The sequence below is a fragment of the Bos mutus genome, chromosome 3 (assembly GCF_027580195.1).
Source record: "Bos mutus isolate GX-2022 chromosome 3, NWIPB_WYAK_1.1, whole genome shotgun sequence".
Lineage (NCBI taxonomy): Eukaryota > Metazoa > Chordata > Mammalia > Artiodactyla > Bovidae > Bos > Bos mutus.
Window position 1 is genome coordinate 46,983,752 of NC_091619.1, and position 17,401 is coordinate 47,001,152.

Sequence of the window (17,401 nt, forward strand, 5' to 3'; positions counted from 1 at the left end):
GTGTCAGATCCACTTGCTTTTGAACAGGCCGCTGCCTCTGCCAGGAAGGTGATAGATTCCCTGCCATTTAAAACCACTAACTCCTGCTCTGTTCACCTCCTGTCTGAATGACTGATGGCGCCTTGAAGCTCCTGCACATTGCAGTATCTTAGATATAGTGGATGCCCAAAACATGTTTTTTTAAATTGTGATGACTTACTTCTGAGAACATTTCTGTGGTTCCTCATAGTTTATTTGCAGAACACCTATCACCTATACACACACATTCAAGTGCTTGGCTACCCTTCTACTGCCCTGCCCTATAGAGCGGCACTCTCTCTTCTGTCTCTTTTTATACAGTGGCCGTTCTTTCTCTGTCTTCTGCTTTCTCACTCATACCTCTGACCTCCCATTGGGATTCATGTTGAAAGCCCCGTAGTTTTGCCCATTAACCTTTACTTTTCTATAGCTGTCTTGATCACCTTCTACTGTAGAAATTCTTCTTCCCTTAGCTCTCTTGGGAGATAGAATTTAATTTTAATTTTCCACAGTTCTCCCAGTTTTTTGTGCTAGGTGAGTGTCCCTAGCACACTCACCTTTGTTTTAAAAGTTCTCTTCCCCTTGACTATAGGAAGCAGATAGGTACTGACAAAAATTGTAAGCATTATTAGAGTTAGACATGTAAGAGCTTATCCTTTACTGATAGACTTTATCCAAATAAAATGGGAAAGGTCTTTCTCAATGCCTTTTCTTTGTCCACTTCAATGAGGGCCCTCCCCCGCTTTTTTTTAATATTTAAGACTAGGTCTCCTGCATTTCTTTTTTATCAGCTAATTCTGAAGCAAACTGATAAGCATTGGATCACATGCAGATACAAACATGTTTTGTCTGATTCACCTAGCTAGTTGGCATTTTGTACCACATGGTGGTTTCAGGTATTTCATGGTGCACAAAAACCCATATTTCTGAGTCTGTTTGAGGAATTGGAAGAGCAGGTGACTGCAGGGAGGTATCAGCCAGAGCTGAGTAGTGACCGTCCTGTCTGGGGCACATACTCTCTTACCTCTGGTTGTCTCGTTTATGTAGGCTCCCTGAGCAGGTTGTGTTTGTGTTCAGCCTTCATACCTCTCTTGGCGACCAGAGTGGGTGGTGGTAGCTCAACGCAGTGGTTTGTAGGCCCCATACACTCAGGGGACTAAATGCAGGCCATACAAGTGAGAGCAGTGGGCTCAGTGTACTTGGTAGCAAGACAGACCTGCTATCCCTGAACCCTTTCTCCTTAAAATCCCAGAGCTGCCACTGCTTTTGTGACAGAACTGTTTATAGCCTGGTGGATTTCTGTATACAGAGATCAATATGTGTCCTCATATTCCCCCCTCCTCTTTTAATTAGAACAGTCATATTAAGTCATTCCCTGGTGGGGAATCTACTTGTACACTTAGACTCATAAATGTTCACAGATGATACCTTAGCAATTGTTTAATCCTACATCTTCCTTTTAAAGTTTAGATTATAAAGCCAAGAGGGGGCTTGCCTTGTATTGTCTTAGAACTAATAGCAAAGCATGGTTGACAAACCCCATTCTTCTCACTCCCACCCTCCAGGCTCAACTCTAGGCCACACTAGACATGAAACATGGATTTCCCTCCTCTCTAAGGGCATCCCTGGTGGCTCAGATGGTAAGGAACCTGGCTGCAGTGCAGGAGATCTAGGTTCAACCCCTGAGTTGGAAAGATCCCCTGGAGAAGGGAATGGCTACCCACTCCAGTATTCTTGCCTGGAGAATCCATGGACAGAGGAGCCTAGTGGGCTATAGTCCACAGGGTCACAAAGAGTCAGACATGACTGAGCAACTAATACTTAGAGCATCCAAGTGTATATTCTCTACATGAAAGAGAGAAAATGAGCTTTGGGTAGCAGGTATACTAAGGTTGAGGATCTAGGTCTGCCATTCTAATATATGGGCAAGCTTAAGTGAGCTGTTTGATATGCATAAGTTTCCTTTGCCTCTGTAGAACAGAGACCATGATACGTACTTCTTAGTCTTATGTGAATATAACTAGTGTATACATAAGGAGCCTCCATGGTATATTCCTAGGTCCTCTTCACCTTTTTTTTTTTTTAATTTTAAGTTTGGTTTTTTATAAATGATTGAAAATTTCTGATGACTCACAAAACCAATTTTTAGGGAGAAAGCAATAACAGGAGAACAATAAAAACCTTATGCACATAATTTAAGAATAATGTCTTTTGTATGCATTAATGTTGAGAAGAAACTTTGCAAATTACTGATTTTGGTAAAAAGCTATTAGGTAAATAAATATAATAAAATATATTTATCAAGCAGCATACTTTGTTAATTTATTTTACAAGTATAATTGAGTTTTAATTACTTATGAGTTTTCCACATGAGGTAAGTGAACTGTGATATAACTTTTAAAGACCATGAAATATTTATTCTTATCAATTCATGTCAGTATCCTATTACTGAGATTATTCCTTCAAAAGGGAACCAAAATACCAGATGTGTTTGTTAAATATATTGTGTTTGGAGCTTAATCAATTTGGCAGGAATTCAGTATAGAATTATCATATGACTTAACGAGAAATATAATGCTATTTGTTAAAATATTCCTCTTTAGTTATCTCATAGTAGAGGGAAAGATAAATAATTCATTGTATGACACTATTATACACAATCACTTAACAAAAATCACTTTGTTAAATTTATTTAAAAATCATATTTCAAAAAATAGTTATATAATCTTATCTTTAAAACTACGTCTAAAAGCATAGTGATCAATCACTAACTCATGATCTGAGACAAAAGATTTGATCAGACTGATATGCATAATTCAGTGCTTCTCACCCCTTTATCATCAGGTTAAATATTCTCTTCCAAAAATTGAGAGGCTAACAAGGAGTTAATAAATATTTTTAAACTTAGGCCAAGGAATGCCTGGATGATGTGATGTGTCTGTTTTCATGTTGATTTTCATGCCACAGTGAGCCCCTTCAGGCGTGAAAACAACTGAGGATTATTTGCTTCTCATTCTTTCTTTTTTGGCCCTCTTGTGTTTTCATCACTGACTCCAGCCCTTCCAAAAGCAGTCTGTCAGGGTTCTCTCTCCTGCCGGGCCACCAGCAACATCCTTCTGAATCTGCCCCTCTCAAGGAGGAGTTCATCTGCATGGGCCTGATTCTCAGTTGCACTGTTCATTTACCCAATTTCTGGAAGCTTCTTCTTAGCTGTGTCTTGCACTATCACTCCATCCAGACCTTTACCATCCATGAACTCTTAGGCCTTTATAGGCTGGCGTTTCACCATTCTCTGGTCATCTCACTTCCATTCGTTTTCCCCTTCCCCAGATTACATTATGAGTACTTTAAGGGCCAGAAACAAAATCTTCTGACTGTATTGGGTGCTTATAGAGGTCTCTGATTAACAACTGGATCATAAGGAAATGGAAGACAGCATGACAAAAATTAGCTCCTGATCCCATCTCTTCCCAGTGCACCACACTGTCTTCCTTCTCTGCCAGTTATTAATGATTTCTCCTCCCCGGCTACCTCCTTCTTTTCCTTCTTAGGTGCCACTGAATGGTAGGGAGTGACATTCAGAGGACCCTTCAGCTGTCCCATGGGTCACCTTTATCCTTGAGACTCTCCCTCCCTGCTAGCCAGGTGTGCCCTGTACTCCTAGTTATCAGAGGTCATGGGAACGTGGACCTCCTCTTTCTCTAAGAGCAAACCACAGTAAGTCTCTAAAACTATGCAGAGCTCCCTTCAAATTGAAAAAGATTAGGAAACATAACCAAACCTGAGAAACTCAATTCTTCCTCTGCTGCCATTCCCCTGAAATACCCACTTGATTCTTAAGGAAGATGTTACTAATTTAATTATTCTTTATTTTTTTAAGAGGACCTGAAACTATCAATATAAAAATTGCCTTCTGATGCCATTTTTTAGGATTGTAAAACCTGGGTATCAAAGCAAGCTTTTACTGGTTATAATCTGAATCTCTATCCTTTGAAGTCATTTATTCCTGAAGTTGTTATTTTATAAACTTATTATTTACAAATAAAAATTATCTGTAAATAAGTTTATGAAAAATTATAATTTATTTGTAAATTAATTATAGATAAGTAAATTATTTACAATGGTGTTATTATTTTACATTAAATAACTGCTGTGAGCTGAGACCTGAGCTGGCCACCATAAAAGATGGAGGTGAGCATGAGATGTGGGTGGCATTCATGCTCAGAAGAGTCTATAATCTTGGAGGCAGGCCCTGCCCCAAGTCCTGGGTTAGTAAGATCATGTGGACTGGGAACTGAACTGACCTGCCTCAGGGTTTAAAACAGAAACACCAGGGTGTTTATTTGGAGGTATTTTAAATCCCAGACCCTCTTTTGGAGGTGAGAGCTGATTAATGAGCCATTATCCCATCATTCACAAACTACATAGTGAAGAATAGGCATAAGGCTTCAGGATGTCTGACAGAACAGTTCCAGAAGGCAGGAGCAGCAAATGTACTTCAAAGAACCCAGAACAAATAGCTCTTTGGGTCAGTTTTTAAATCAATAACAGATCGGGCACTACAAGAGGAAGCCTGTTTCCCAGCCAGTGAACAATGCTAAAAGCTCCGGCTCCCACAGTCTCTGGGGAGTAATTAGAACTTGTTCAGTAATCAGCCAATTTGGATTTCTGAGAATGATTCTAAATATAAAATGATAAAAGTTGAATAAACTAAGCTATTGCTTCACCATTTAATTTCATAATTCAATTAGAGAATCATAAAGTTAGAAATGCTGAAGGGTTTTTTGGATTTTTTTGTTTTGTTTTGTTTTGTTTAAGGAAAAGTTATTTAAAGGCAATGCTATTTAAAAAAAAAAAAAAACTCGAGGCTAAAAATATATGCTGAAGCATTTTATCTCATTGGGGACCTGAAAACAGTAAAATATCCAAGTTGGAGTCTAGTCTTCATTAGACCAATAAGTTAGTTTGGGAACTTTGAAATAATTGTTTGATTTCTTTTGTCTATAAAGTCAGTGCAGATTAGGTAGATTGTTTGTTTTAATTGTTGGCAAAACACTGTAAACATCCAGGTTCTGGTTGCTGTATTTTTATTATAAAGCACAGGAAACTTCCATCAGAAGTAGTAGAGTGTTAGGATAAATTATAAATAAACAATAGCTTTTGGTCAAGTTCAAATACAGCCTGTTACTTATCCTGCACTGGAAAAATGAGGCAATTCTTCAATTTCTGTGATTACATATATAAATGGCAACTCTAATATTTTTGATGAGAGGAAAAGATTCTTCTGGATTGTTTTTTTGTTGTATAATCAATGGCACAAACCCATAAAAGAGTTGAACAACATCTTACCAAGTTATACTTTTCCCTGTGATATCACTTTTGATCTTTGAGGTTCCTTCCAGCTTTAAGAGTCTTTAATTCACTGATTCTAATGGGATATTCTAGGGAATTCCACCAAAGCAGGACTGGCTGGAACAGGCCCTGTTGGCCCTGGCGTATAGATGTTCTCCAGGGGAAACCCAGTGTATGATGATGTAAGTGTGACTGACCTGCAGAGGACTGCCTGATTAGAGGTACCTCAGAACTTCACTTAATGCTGCCAGCATAGCCTTGGTGACCAGCAAATGCAGCATTTGTATTTCTTAGTAACAGATATGGAGAATTCATTATTACTTAATGAGCAGCAAAATCTTACTGAGCTGTACTATAATAACTTCATAGCTTTCTCTAATAAGACAAAACAACTGGAAAATAGTTCTCTAAGTTTAGTTCCAACTCCACTTCTCATTGAGTTGGATAGTATTTCCCTAAACTAGAGATTGTGGATTACTGTGACATTCACCAAAAGATCCAAACCATGTTTACATGGAAGTACATATGATGAAGTAATTGAAATTCACTTTTTATCACTTTTACTCATTCAAAGTAAAGACTAAAATAATTATCAGATTTACTTTTTGAATTTCAATAACAAGGAATAATAGAATGCTAATCCTGCTTTCTCAAGAGGCAGGTCAAGTGGTCTGGTATTCCCATCTTTTGAAGAATTTTCCACAGTTTATTGTGATCCACATAGTCAAGGGCTTTGGCATAGTCAATAAAGCAGAAGTAGATGTTTTTCTGGAACTCTCTTGCTTTTTCGATGATCCATCGAATGTTGGCAATTTGATCTCTGGTTCCTCTGCCTTTTCTAAAACCACCTTGAACATCTGGAAGTTCACTGTTCACGTATTGCTGAAGCCTGGCTTGGAAAATTTTAAGCATTACTTTGCTAGTGTGTGAGATGAGTGCAATTGACTCATTGCAAAAGACCCTGATGCTGGGAGGGATTGGGGGCAGGAGGAGAAGGGGATGACAGAGGATGAGATGGCTGGATGGCATCACCAACTCAATGCAGATGAGTTTGGGTGAACTCTGGGAGTTCGTGATAGACAGGGAGGCCTGGCGTGCTGCGATTCATGGGGTGGCAAAGAGTCAGACGCAACTGAACTGAACTGAATCCTGCTTTACATGAAAGGATTGGATTGGCCAAAAAGTTTGTTCAAGTTTTTCTGCAACATCTTATAGAAAAACCCAAACATACTTTCTGGCCAACCCAGTAATTGGATCTTTGGGTTTCTAGGCTAATTTAGATTCCGGGCCCGCTCATTCTTTTCTGAGATGGCTTTATGATCATAGTGTAGCAGGAGAGGCACACAGTTTTCTAAGTATACGATAAGAACAATTCCCCTGATGTTATTTTTTGTTAGTTTCTTTGTTTACATAAAGAAGAATGTGCTTGTTTATATTTCTGCTAGGTCCTGTTGGAATTTTCTCTTCCAATTTCATAGAACTTTTCACTAAGTATGGGATGATATGCTGATATCATTTTCACTTCCAGTCAGTAAAAACTTTATTTTCTTTGCAGATCTTAGGAATGGTGAAAAGAACTAACTCATTTCTTGTGGTATTTTCTAAATCCATACTAAACAAATGAGTAGTCACATGGCTGATAGAAATAACAGTATACAGTAACTTGTTTCTTTCTCTCTTTTTTTAAAGTAGATTTTATTCTTTAGAGCCATTTTAGATTTACAGCAAAATTTAGCAGAAGGTATGGAGAGTTCCCATGTACCCTCTGCCCTACACAGGCATCATATCCCCCATTATCAATATCCCTCATCAGAATGGTACACTGATTATATTTGATGAACCTGCATTGATACATCAGTATCATCCAAAGCCCACATATTTACATTATTATTCACTCTTGGTGTTAACACATTCAATAGATTTTGAGAAATATATAATGACATGTATCAATGGTAAAGAATCTGCCTGCCAATGCAGGAAACATAGGTTCCAGATCTTCTCTGGGTCAGGAAGATCCCCTGGAGAAGGAAATGGCAACCCACTCCAGTATTCTTGCCCAGAGAATCCAATGGCCAGAGAGCATGGTGGGCTACAGTTGATGAGGTCACAAAAAGTTGGAAATGACTTAGCAACTGAATAACAACAACAGTGGATATGTACTGGTATCTTGTTTTAATTTGCATTTTTCTAATAATGTATGATGTGGGGCATCTTTTCACATGCTTTTTTGCTATTGGTGAAGTGTTGGTAAAGATCTGGCCCATTTCTTAGTCGATTTGTTCATTTTCTCAGTTTTGAGTTTTAAAAGTTCTTTGTATATTTTGGATAATAGTTCGTTGTCTGACATGTCTTTTGCAAATATTTTCTCCCAGTCTGTGATTTGTCTTCATTTTATTGATAAAGTCTTTTAAAGAATTGATTTTTTATTTTAACTAAGTCCAAATTATCAATTATTTCTTCTGTGGATTGTGCCTTTGGTATTAAATCTAAAAAGTCATCACCAAACCCACAGTCATCTATTAATAGATTTTCTGTGTTATCGTCTAGGAATCCCATAGGTTTGCATGTTATGTTTAGGTCTGTGATCTACTTTGAGTTACTTTTTGTGAAGGGTATAAGATCTGTATAAGAAGGCATCTGTATCTTTTTTCTTTGGGGCATATGGACGTCCAGTGGTTCTAGCACCATTTGTTGAAAAGACTATCTCTGTTCCATTGTGTTGGCTTCACTCTGTATAGTCAACTGTCAGTTGACTATGTGGTTCTACTTCTGGCTTTCTGTTATGCTCTTTTGTTATACTTGTCTGTTCTTTCACCAGTATCTCACTGCCTTGATATTGTAGCTCTACAGTAATTACAAAGTCAGTACTTACTTACTGAAGTCAGGTAGTGTCAGTCGTCCAACTTTGTTCTTCAACATTATGTTGTCTGTTCTGTCTTTTGCCTCTCCATATAAATATTAAAGGTGCCAGAGCAGGAGACATCAGAGACATGGGTTCGGTCCCTGGGTGGGGAAGATCCCCTGGAGGAGGGCATGGCAACCCACTCCAGTATTCTTGCCTTAAGAATCCCATGGACCGAAGAGCCTGGCAGGCTGCGGGCCTTAGGGTCACAAAGAGTCAGACATGACTGAAGTGATTTAGGACACATAAATATTAAAATCAATTTGTTAATATCCACAAAATAATTTGCTGAGATTTTGAGTGGGATTGTATTGAATCTACAAGTCAAGTTGGGAAGAACTGAAATCTTGTTAGTACAGAGTCTTCCTATCCATGAACATGGAATATATATTTTATTCTTCCTTGATTTTGTTTTTCAGAGTTTTGTAGTTTTCCTCATATAGAGCTTATACATATTTTGTTAGATTTATATCTAAGTGTTTCATGGTTTGGGGTGCTAATATAAATGGTTATGTGTTTTTAATTGAAAATTTCAATTGTTCAATAGAAAAGTGATTGACTTTTGTATATTAACCTTATATCCTATAATCTTGCTCTAATCTCTTACTACTTCCGGGAATGTTTTGTTCATTTCTTTCAGATCATGCCATCTACAAACAAAGACAGTTTTATTTCTTCCTTCCCAATTAGTACACCTTTTATTTCCTTTTCTTATCTCACATTAGGAGTGATGAAAGTGGACGTCCCTTCCTTGTTCCTGATGTTAGTGGAAAAACTCCTGGTTTCTCACCAATAACTATGATGTTAGCTATAGGCTTTTCATAATTTTTTTTTATCAAATTGAGGAAATTTCCCTCTATCCCTAGTTTATAAGAGTTTTCTTTAAATCATGAATTGATTTGGATTTTATCAAATACTTTTTTCTCCATCTATTAATATGATAATGTGATTTTTCTTCTCTATCCTGTTGCTGTGATAGATTACATGAATTGATTTTCAAATGTTGAACCTGGCTTGCATACATGGAATAAATCACACTTGATTGTAGTGTATAGTTATTTTCAAACATTCTTGGATTTGATTTGCCAGTATTTTGTTGAGAATTTTTGCATCTATGTTTGTGAAAGATATTAATGTATGAAAGTGAAAGTTGCTCAGCCGTGTCCGACTCTTTGTGACACCGTGTACTATACAGTCCATGGAATTCTCTAGGCCGGAATACTGGAGTGGTACCCTTTCCCTTCTCCAGGGGATCTTCCCAGCCCAGGGATCAAACCCAGGTCTCCCACATCACAGGCGGATTCTTTACCAGCTGAGCCACAAGAGAACCCCAAGAATACTGGAGTGGGTAGCCTATCCCTTCTCCAGCGGATCTTTCTGACCCAGGAATCGAACCAGGGTCTCCTGCATTGCAGGAGGATTCTTTACCAACTGAGCTATAATTCATCTATAGTTTTCTTCTCATGTCTTTGTCAATTTTTGGAATTAGGGTAATTCTGGACTCATGGAATGAGTTAGGAAGTTTTCCCTCCACTTCTATCCTCTGAAAAAGATAGTGTAGAGAATTGGTATAATTTCTTTAAAATATGGACTGCTTTTTATTTTGCAGTCATTTTGCTGCTACTGCTAAGTCGCTTCAGTCCTGTCCGACTCTGTGCGACCCCATAGACAGCAGCTCACCAGACTCCCCCGTCCCTGGGATTCTCCAGGCAAGAATACTGGAGTGGGTTGCCATTTCCTTCTCCGTGCAGTCATTTTAGGCTTACACAAAAGTTGAAAAAATAGTAGAGAATTCATGTGTATCATTCATCCAGCTTTCACTGGTTTTAATATCTTTTAAAACTGTGCTACAGTTACCTAAACCAAGATATTAACACTGGTATAATAACCATTAACAATTAAATTGCAGCCTTCATTTGGATGTTGTCAGTTTTTCCGTCACTGTACTTTTTCTGTTCGAGATCCAATCCGAGGTTCCTATCCTAGTTATTTACCAGGTCTCAGTAGTTTCTTCTAATCTGTGACATTTCTCCAGTCTTTCCTTGTCTTTCATAACCTTTACATTTTAGAAGCAAACTGGTCAATTATTTTGCATACAGAGATTACAGTTGTATGATACATAGTGGGATTCACTGTGTCTTTATTTCTAAATGAAAGTCTGAGTTTTCTAAAGGTTTTGTTTCATGTTTGTGAAAATCCTGGTGTTTACATTCTGTTGTTAGTTTAGTTGCTAAGTCATGTCCAACTCTTTTGTAACCTCATGGACTGTAGCCTACCCAACTCCTTTGTTCATGGAATTTTCTAGGAAATACTGGAGAGTGGGTTGCCATTTCCTGCTCCAGGGGATCTTCCTGACCCAGGGATTGAACATTTGTCTACTGCATTGGCAAGCAGATTCTTTGCCAATGAGCCACCAGAGAAGCCCCGTTTACATTTTGTTGTTGTTCAGTTGCTCAGTAGTGTCCGACTCTTTGCGACCTCATGGACTACAGCACGCCAGGCTTCCCTGTCCTTCCAGCATCTCCCAGAGCTTGCTGAAACTCATGTCCATTGGATCGCTGATGCCATCCAACCATCTCATCCTCTGTTGTCCCTTTCTCCTCCTGCCTTCAGTCTTTCTCAGCATCAGAGTCTTTTCTAATGAGTCGGCTCTTCACATCAGATGGCCAAAGTACTGGAGTGTCAGCTTCAGCATCAGTCCTTTCAGTGAATATTCAGGATTGATTTAGGTTGACTGGTTTGATCTCCTTGCAGTCCAAGGGACTCTTAGAGTCTTCTCCAACACCACAGTTCAAAAGCATCAGTTCTTCAGCACTCAGCCTTCTTTACGGTCCAACTCTCACATTCATTCATGACTACTGAAAAAACCATAGCCTTGACTAGACGGACCTTTACCAGGTTGCAGTTATTTGTCATATCTTACCTTCTTGGGGATCTATAGTTATTTGAAACTTCCTCCTTCAGTACAAGGAAATGATGTATCCTCAGTTCTTTTTACTGAAGCAGTCTCTCTGTCTCCAGTAATGATATATGAAGTATCATGTGAGGAATAGCTTTATTAATGCAGAATACAGTTACTAAATTAATAAATTTTATTTTATAAGTTATCTTTAAGAGCCTTATATTGGTTCCCAAAAAAATTAAGCATAGAATTACCATATGATCCACCAGTTTCACTCCTGGTTTTAACCCCAAATGACTCAAATAATTGAGTCACTGATTTATTTGTACACTGATGCCCATAGCACACTAGCCACAGTCAAAAGAGTGTCCTTCAAGAGATGAATGCATAACACCATGTGGTATATGGAATATCATTACTGAGCCACAAAAAGGAATGAAATTCTGATATATGCTATAACATCTATTTGAAAACATTATGCTAAATGAAATAAACCAGACCCCAAAAAAGACATATTTTTTCATTCTAGTTATATGAGGTACCTAGAATAGGTAAATTGATAGAGAGTAGAATAGAGATTACCAGCGGCTGGGAGGAGGTGATATGGGGAGTTATTATTTATTGGGTACAGAGTTTCTGTTTGGTATGATATAAAAGTTGTAGAGACAGTAGGTGGTGAGGTTGCACAACAATACTTAAAAGTGGTTTAAGGGTAAATTTTATGTTATGTGTAGTTTTTAATTTTTTTAATTAATTTAATTTTGGCTACACTGGGTCTTGTTGATGCACACAGGCTTTCTCTAGTTGCAGCGAGTGAAGGCTGCTTCTGTCGTGGTGCACGGGCTTCTCGTTTGCAGCGGCTCCTCTTGCTGTGGAGCACAGGCTCAAGGGTGCGAGGGCTTCGGTAGTTGCGGTGTGTTGCCTCAGTAGTTGTGGCGCTTGGGCTTAGTTTCCCTGCAGCAAGTAGAGTCTTCCCAGATCAGTGATTGAACCCACCTCCCCTGCACTGGCAGGCAGATTCTTAAGTACTGGACCACAGGGAAGTCCTATGTTATATATATTTTACCACAGTTTTTAAAACGTCTTATTCAACTATCCCTTTCCTTCCCACTCCCACCGCCCCCCCCTTACTGGGTCGTTTTAATCCAGTATGTAATTTTTTTCCATATTTCACAGATTAATAACACTCTCTTCCCACTCCCCACTTATTGGGTCATTTTAATCCAGTATGCATTTTTGCCATGTTTCACAGGTTATTTTTTTCTGAGAAACCTTAAACAGCATTATCATGGTATAGCTGACCTTATAAAAGTTGTATTTCTTCCATCATTATAAGTTTGAAAAAGTTTCACCCCAAATTTATTTCAATGTGAGTAAGATATATCCTGAGACTAGTATTTGATTAGTTACAAAGATGAACAATATTAGAAACATAAGCGTATTCTCACTAGAGATAGATTTTATCTTGTTGCCTTGAGTTTTGTGATGGAGATTCACATAAAGTTTAGCCTCTGAATGATCTACCTGCAAAATGTACCACTCGCATTCATCAAACCTCCTGACACTATGCCTTGATTCTCCAGACGTAGGAAGGAGTACAAATACCTGCTTAAACTGTAGGGAATCTAGTACTCATAACCCCATTTACTAGCTTGTTCAGTCTCATTATTGGCAGCACCATCAAGCAGCAGTTCACAAAAGAAGGGAATACTGGGCAAAACAAAGATAGATGTCTGCTGCTGCTGCTACTGCTGCTAAGTCGCTTCAGTCGTGTCCGACTCTGTGTGACCCCATAGACGGCGGCCCACCAGGCTCCCCCGTCCCTGGGATTCTCCAGGCAAGAAAGTGAAAAGTGGAAGTGAAGTCACGCAGTCGTGTACGACTCTTCTCGACCCCATGGACTGCAGCCTACCAGGCTCCTCCGTCCATGGGATTTTCCAAGCAAGAGTACTGGAGTGGGGTGCCGTTACCTTCTCCGAGATGTCTGCTACATAAGGTCATTTCATTAATTCATTCGGCAAATATTTGTTAAGCAGTATGAACAGCGTTCTGAGGGCTTGGGGGTACATCAACTAACAAAATAGGCAAATAACCCAGCCCTCACCTAGCTTACCTTTGAGCTGGTCTGTTCCACTGCAAAAGCATATTGAGACATGGGCAGCCAGTTGATGTGACATCAAGGGCTTAAATTTCTGAGGCTAACCAGTCCCCTATTTGTTGATCAATCCACTGACGTCTTTGCATTCAGGGTGGATAGGAAGCTAGTGTTTCTATCAGAGTGATGTTCTTCTACAGAGTTCTGCATAGCTTCCAAAGACTCAGACCAGTGGATGGTGTACTGGGGTTCAAGAGTCCTTATACCTACAATGAGGAGATGAACTGGTGCTGTTTCAGTCCCAAGGGACAGCATGGTAAGAGCCAGTCAAGTTATTGCAGGGCTTCATTCTCAGACCAAAATGGGATGAAAAATCAGAAGCCTGGATAGAATTATGCATGGTAGGGCTCAAGCTGACATTCACTAGATATACAGGAATACATGGGGCTTTCTGCACACACCACATCCATGCTTAATACAGAAATATTGATTCCAACTTACAGGCCAAGCCCCTAGAATGGGCAGCATACTTGCCAATCTTCGATAGACCTGGGACATGGGCAGACAAGAAATGACTACAGGAGGGTGGTAAACAGATGCTATTGGCATATAAAAATAAATGTTAGTATTTATTAGCCAAACCCACATTTTCATTTAATCCTCAAGACAAAAACAAACTAGAAAGAAAAAAATAGCTCTGAGATCTGCACTCTCTTTGTGACTATTAAAAACTGAGATTTAACATGTTTAAACAAAAGAAAGGAAAATTTTTTTCAATACTGGTGATATATTGAGGATTAAGATAGATCTCCCCTGTTCCCTCCCCCATCCTGATCTCACTGTGTGGAGCAACAACACTTTTCCCTTTTAGGGGGGATATTAGGAAATATAGTTATATATTTCAGTGCTGGAAACCACATTCAGTTCTAGGCACCACACTTCTAAAGGGCCACTGACAAATTGGAGCATGTTCCGAGGAAAATGGCCCAGATGGTAAGGGAATATGAAACCAAGTTATATGAGAAACACTTGGAGGAAGTACGGAGATTTAGCCGAAAGAAGAGAAGATTAACCAGAAAGTATTACAGAGACCACAGTTTTCAGTTTCTGGAAGAGACGCTAAGGATGGGCTAAGGATTCATCGTGCTTTGCCTACTGGAGCCTCCAAGAACAAGGGGCATTTAGGGGAGATACAGGAAGAACATCATCAAAAAGAACTTGATAAAAATCAAAGGCATGTCAAAAGGAATGGATATCACTGGAGACAGATACCAAGCCCCACATCTCTGAAATTATTCTCACAGAGGCTGTCAGTCAGTGCCTGCTCACATCAGACCTACACCGTGGGCCTTCCCAGGCCCACCATGGCCAGTAGTATCTCTTCCCCTTGTTCTCCCTTTGTACTCTTACCTCTCTGAAGTACTGCCATGCTTTCGCTTGTGCTTTAATTCTGTTCATACCTGTCTGTCTCTCACTAGTGATTCTCAACTTTCAACCTGATTATATTCTTTTAATGGTTTCCCTTGTGGCTCAGCTGGTAAAGAATCCGCCCGCAGTGCGGGTTTGATCCCTGGGTTGGGAAGATCCCCTAGAGAAGGGAAAGGCTACCCACTCTGGTATTCTGGCCTGGAGAATTCCATGGACTGTACAGTCCATGGGGTTGCAAAGAGTCGGACCTAATTGTATTCTTTCAACCTAATTGTATTCTCTTTATAACAAGTATAATATATATAAATTGTAACAAACACATGTTATATATTATAACAAATATATGTTATAATATATATAGTGGTGATTTAGTCGCTGAGTTGTGTCTGACTCTTGCAACCCCATGGACTGTAGCCTGCCAGGCTCCTCTGTCTATGGGATTCTCCAGGCAAGAATACTGGAGTGGGTTGCCATTTCCTTCTCCAGGGGATCTTCCCAACCCAGGAATTGAACCTGGGTCTCCTGCATTACAGGCAGATTCTTTACCAACTCAGCTACAAGGGAAGCACTTTAATATTTTTATATATATATATATATATATATACACACACACACACATAAAATATAATGCATATAGTTTCACATTTAACTATGTGAAATTCATAATTAATATAACCCACCTGTGCAGCACACAATTCCAAAAATATACTATAATGCCCTCATATTGCACTTAGTCACTCAGTCATGTCCAACTCTTTGCGACCCCATGGACTGTATAGCCCACCAGGCTCCTCTATCCATGGGATGCTCCAGGCAAGAATACTGGAGTGGGTTGCCATGCCATTCTCCAGCCCTCATATTAAGGCAATTAAAAGGAAAAACAAATTGTATTCAAGTTACATATTTCACACAATCTCCAGGAATGACCACACCAGGAAACACAGTAAAGTAGATGGATTTGGAATGTGGGAGCAGCACTTTTAGGGCAGCTGTGCTGCAGGCTGGTGTAGGCACATTGCATCAGTAACTCAAAAAAAAACAAACAAACTAGGAATGTGTTTGCTTCCCATGATACAGTATTCTTTTTCTTTCCTTTTTAATTCTTTTCAATTTATAACTTGTTTATTTTAAAATGTGTAACATAAAATGCATCATTTTAAGCATTTAAAGTTCTGTGGCATTAAAAGCATTTAAGTTCTGTGGCATTTAAAGCATTTAAGTTCTGTGGCATTAAGTACATTCACTTTGTCATGTAACCATCACCACCTTCCATCTTCCAAACTTTTTCATCTCCCTCAACTCATGATGTAGTTTTCTTAAGTAATGAGTTGTCCTGGCAAAGGTCCAGACAACACAATGTATAGCAGTCTTCCTTCAGTTTCCTTGGTAATTCTACTTATAAGATTTCAGTGTATATATAAAATATGTAAAAAAGTTTTGTTTTTGTATGTAAAACAGAGTTAGGTTTTAAGTTGTGCTGCTGCTGCTGCTAAGTCGCTTCAGTCGTGTCCGACTCTGTGCGACCCCATAGATGGCAGCCCACCAGGCTGCCCCATCCTGGGCTCCTCCAGGCAAGAACACTGGAGTGGGTTGCCATTTCCTTCTCCACTGCATGAAAGTGAAAAGTGAAAATGAAGTCAGTCATTCGTGTCCTACTCTTCGCGACCCCATGGACTGCAGCCTACCAGGCTCCTCCATCCATGGGATTTTCCAGGCAAGAGTACTGGAGTGGGTCGCCATTGCCTTCTCCTTCAGGTGATTGTAAATGGGTTGTCACCCATCCAGATGACCAATGGGATGGGGGACAGGGGCTTGTTGACTGAAACCCAAATATTGCAGAATATCTGTATCATTGTCACCTGTCCACTAAATGCAAGTACCACCCCTTGGTCACTGTAACAAGCAGAAACAACCCTATTCGTTCCCTTATCATTACCACCATTGAGAGCCAGACTGTACAGTACATGAACTCTAAGGCAAGACTCAGTTTTGTCCTTTTTTTAACTTCCTTAGTACCTGGTGGGGCTTCCCAGGTGGCCTAGTGGTAAAGAACCTACCTGCCTGCCAATGCAGGAAACATAATGAGACATGGGTTTGATCCCTGGGTCATGAAGATCCCCAGGAGGAGGGCATCGCGACCCACTCCCTGTATTCTTGCCTGGAGAATCCAATGGACAGAGGAGCCTGGCGGGCTACAGTCCATGGGTCTCAAGGAGTTGGACACAACTGAAGCGACTTAGCATGCACAGTACCTGGTACAAGAGGCTCTCAGTGTTTATTAAAGTAGAGAATGTAGTAGAGAGGATGCCCACATGTCCCTCAGGTAGCTGTAGCTCAGCTTTTCTGAAACTGAACAAGAAATCATCTTCCTCTTCTCTAGCCTCGCTCCTCAATCTTTCCTAACCTTCTTCATTCTCAGTCTTTACAGTTATCCAAAAAGCTAGCCACTGCAGATTCATCTCCCTCACTGTGCACATCTGGTGGGTCATAGACCATCACTTCTGCCTGTCCTAACTCAGGGACCCTCTCTTTCCCCTGCTCCAACCTCCCTTATATCTTCTTCTATTATAATACCCTTGTTTTCTGGCCTCCACGATCACCATCCTTCAAATGCTCAGGAACTCTAAGCATTCCATTGGCATGCCAAGCCTTCCATTTTGGAGTAGTGCAGCCCCATTGTTGTTCAGTCTCTCAGTCGTGTCCG

At 39.7% G+C, this 17,401-nt stretch overlaps 1 protein-coding gene and 1 non-coding gene across 2 annotated transcripts in view; one reads left to right on the forward strand and one right to left on the reverse strand.

Annotated features, from left to right (window-relative positions):
- ALG14 (ALG14 UDP-N-acetylglucosaminyltransferase subunit) overlaps positions 1 to 17,401 on the forward strand; it is a 99,245-nt gene that overhangs the window by 57,032 nt on the left and 24,812 nt on the right. The window lies entirely within an intron of this gene.
- Positions 15,190 to 15,261, reverse strand: TRNAY-GUA (transfer RNA tyrosine (anticodon GUA)). Its single transcript has one exon. It is a non-coding gene; the product is annotated as a tRNA-Tyr (tRNA).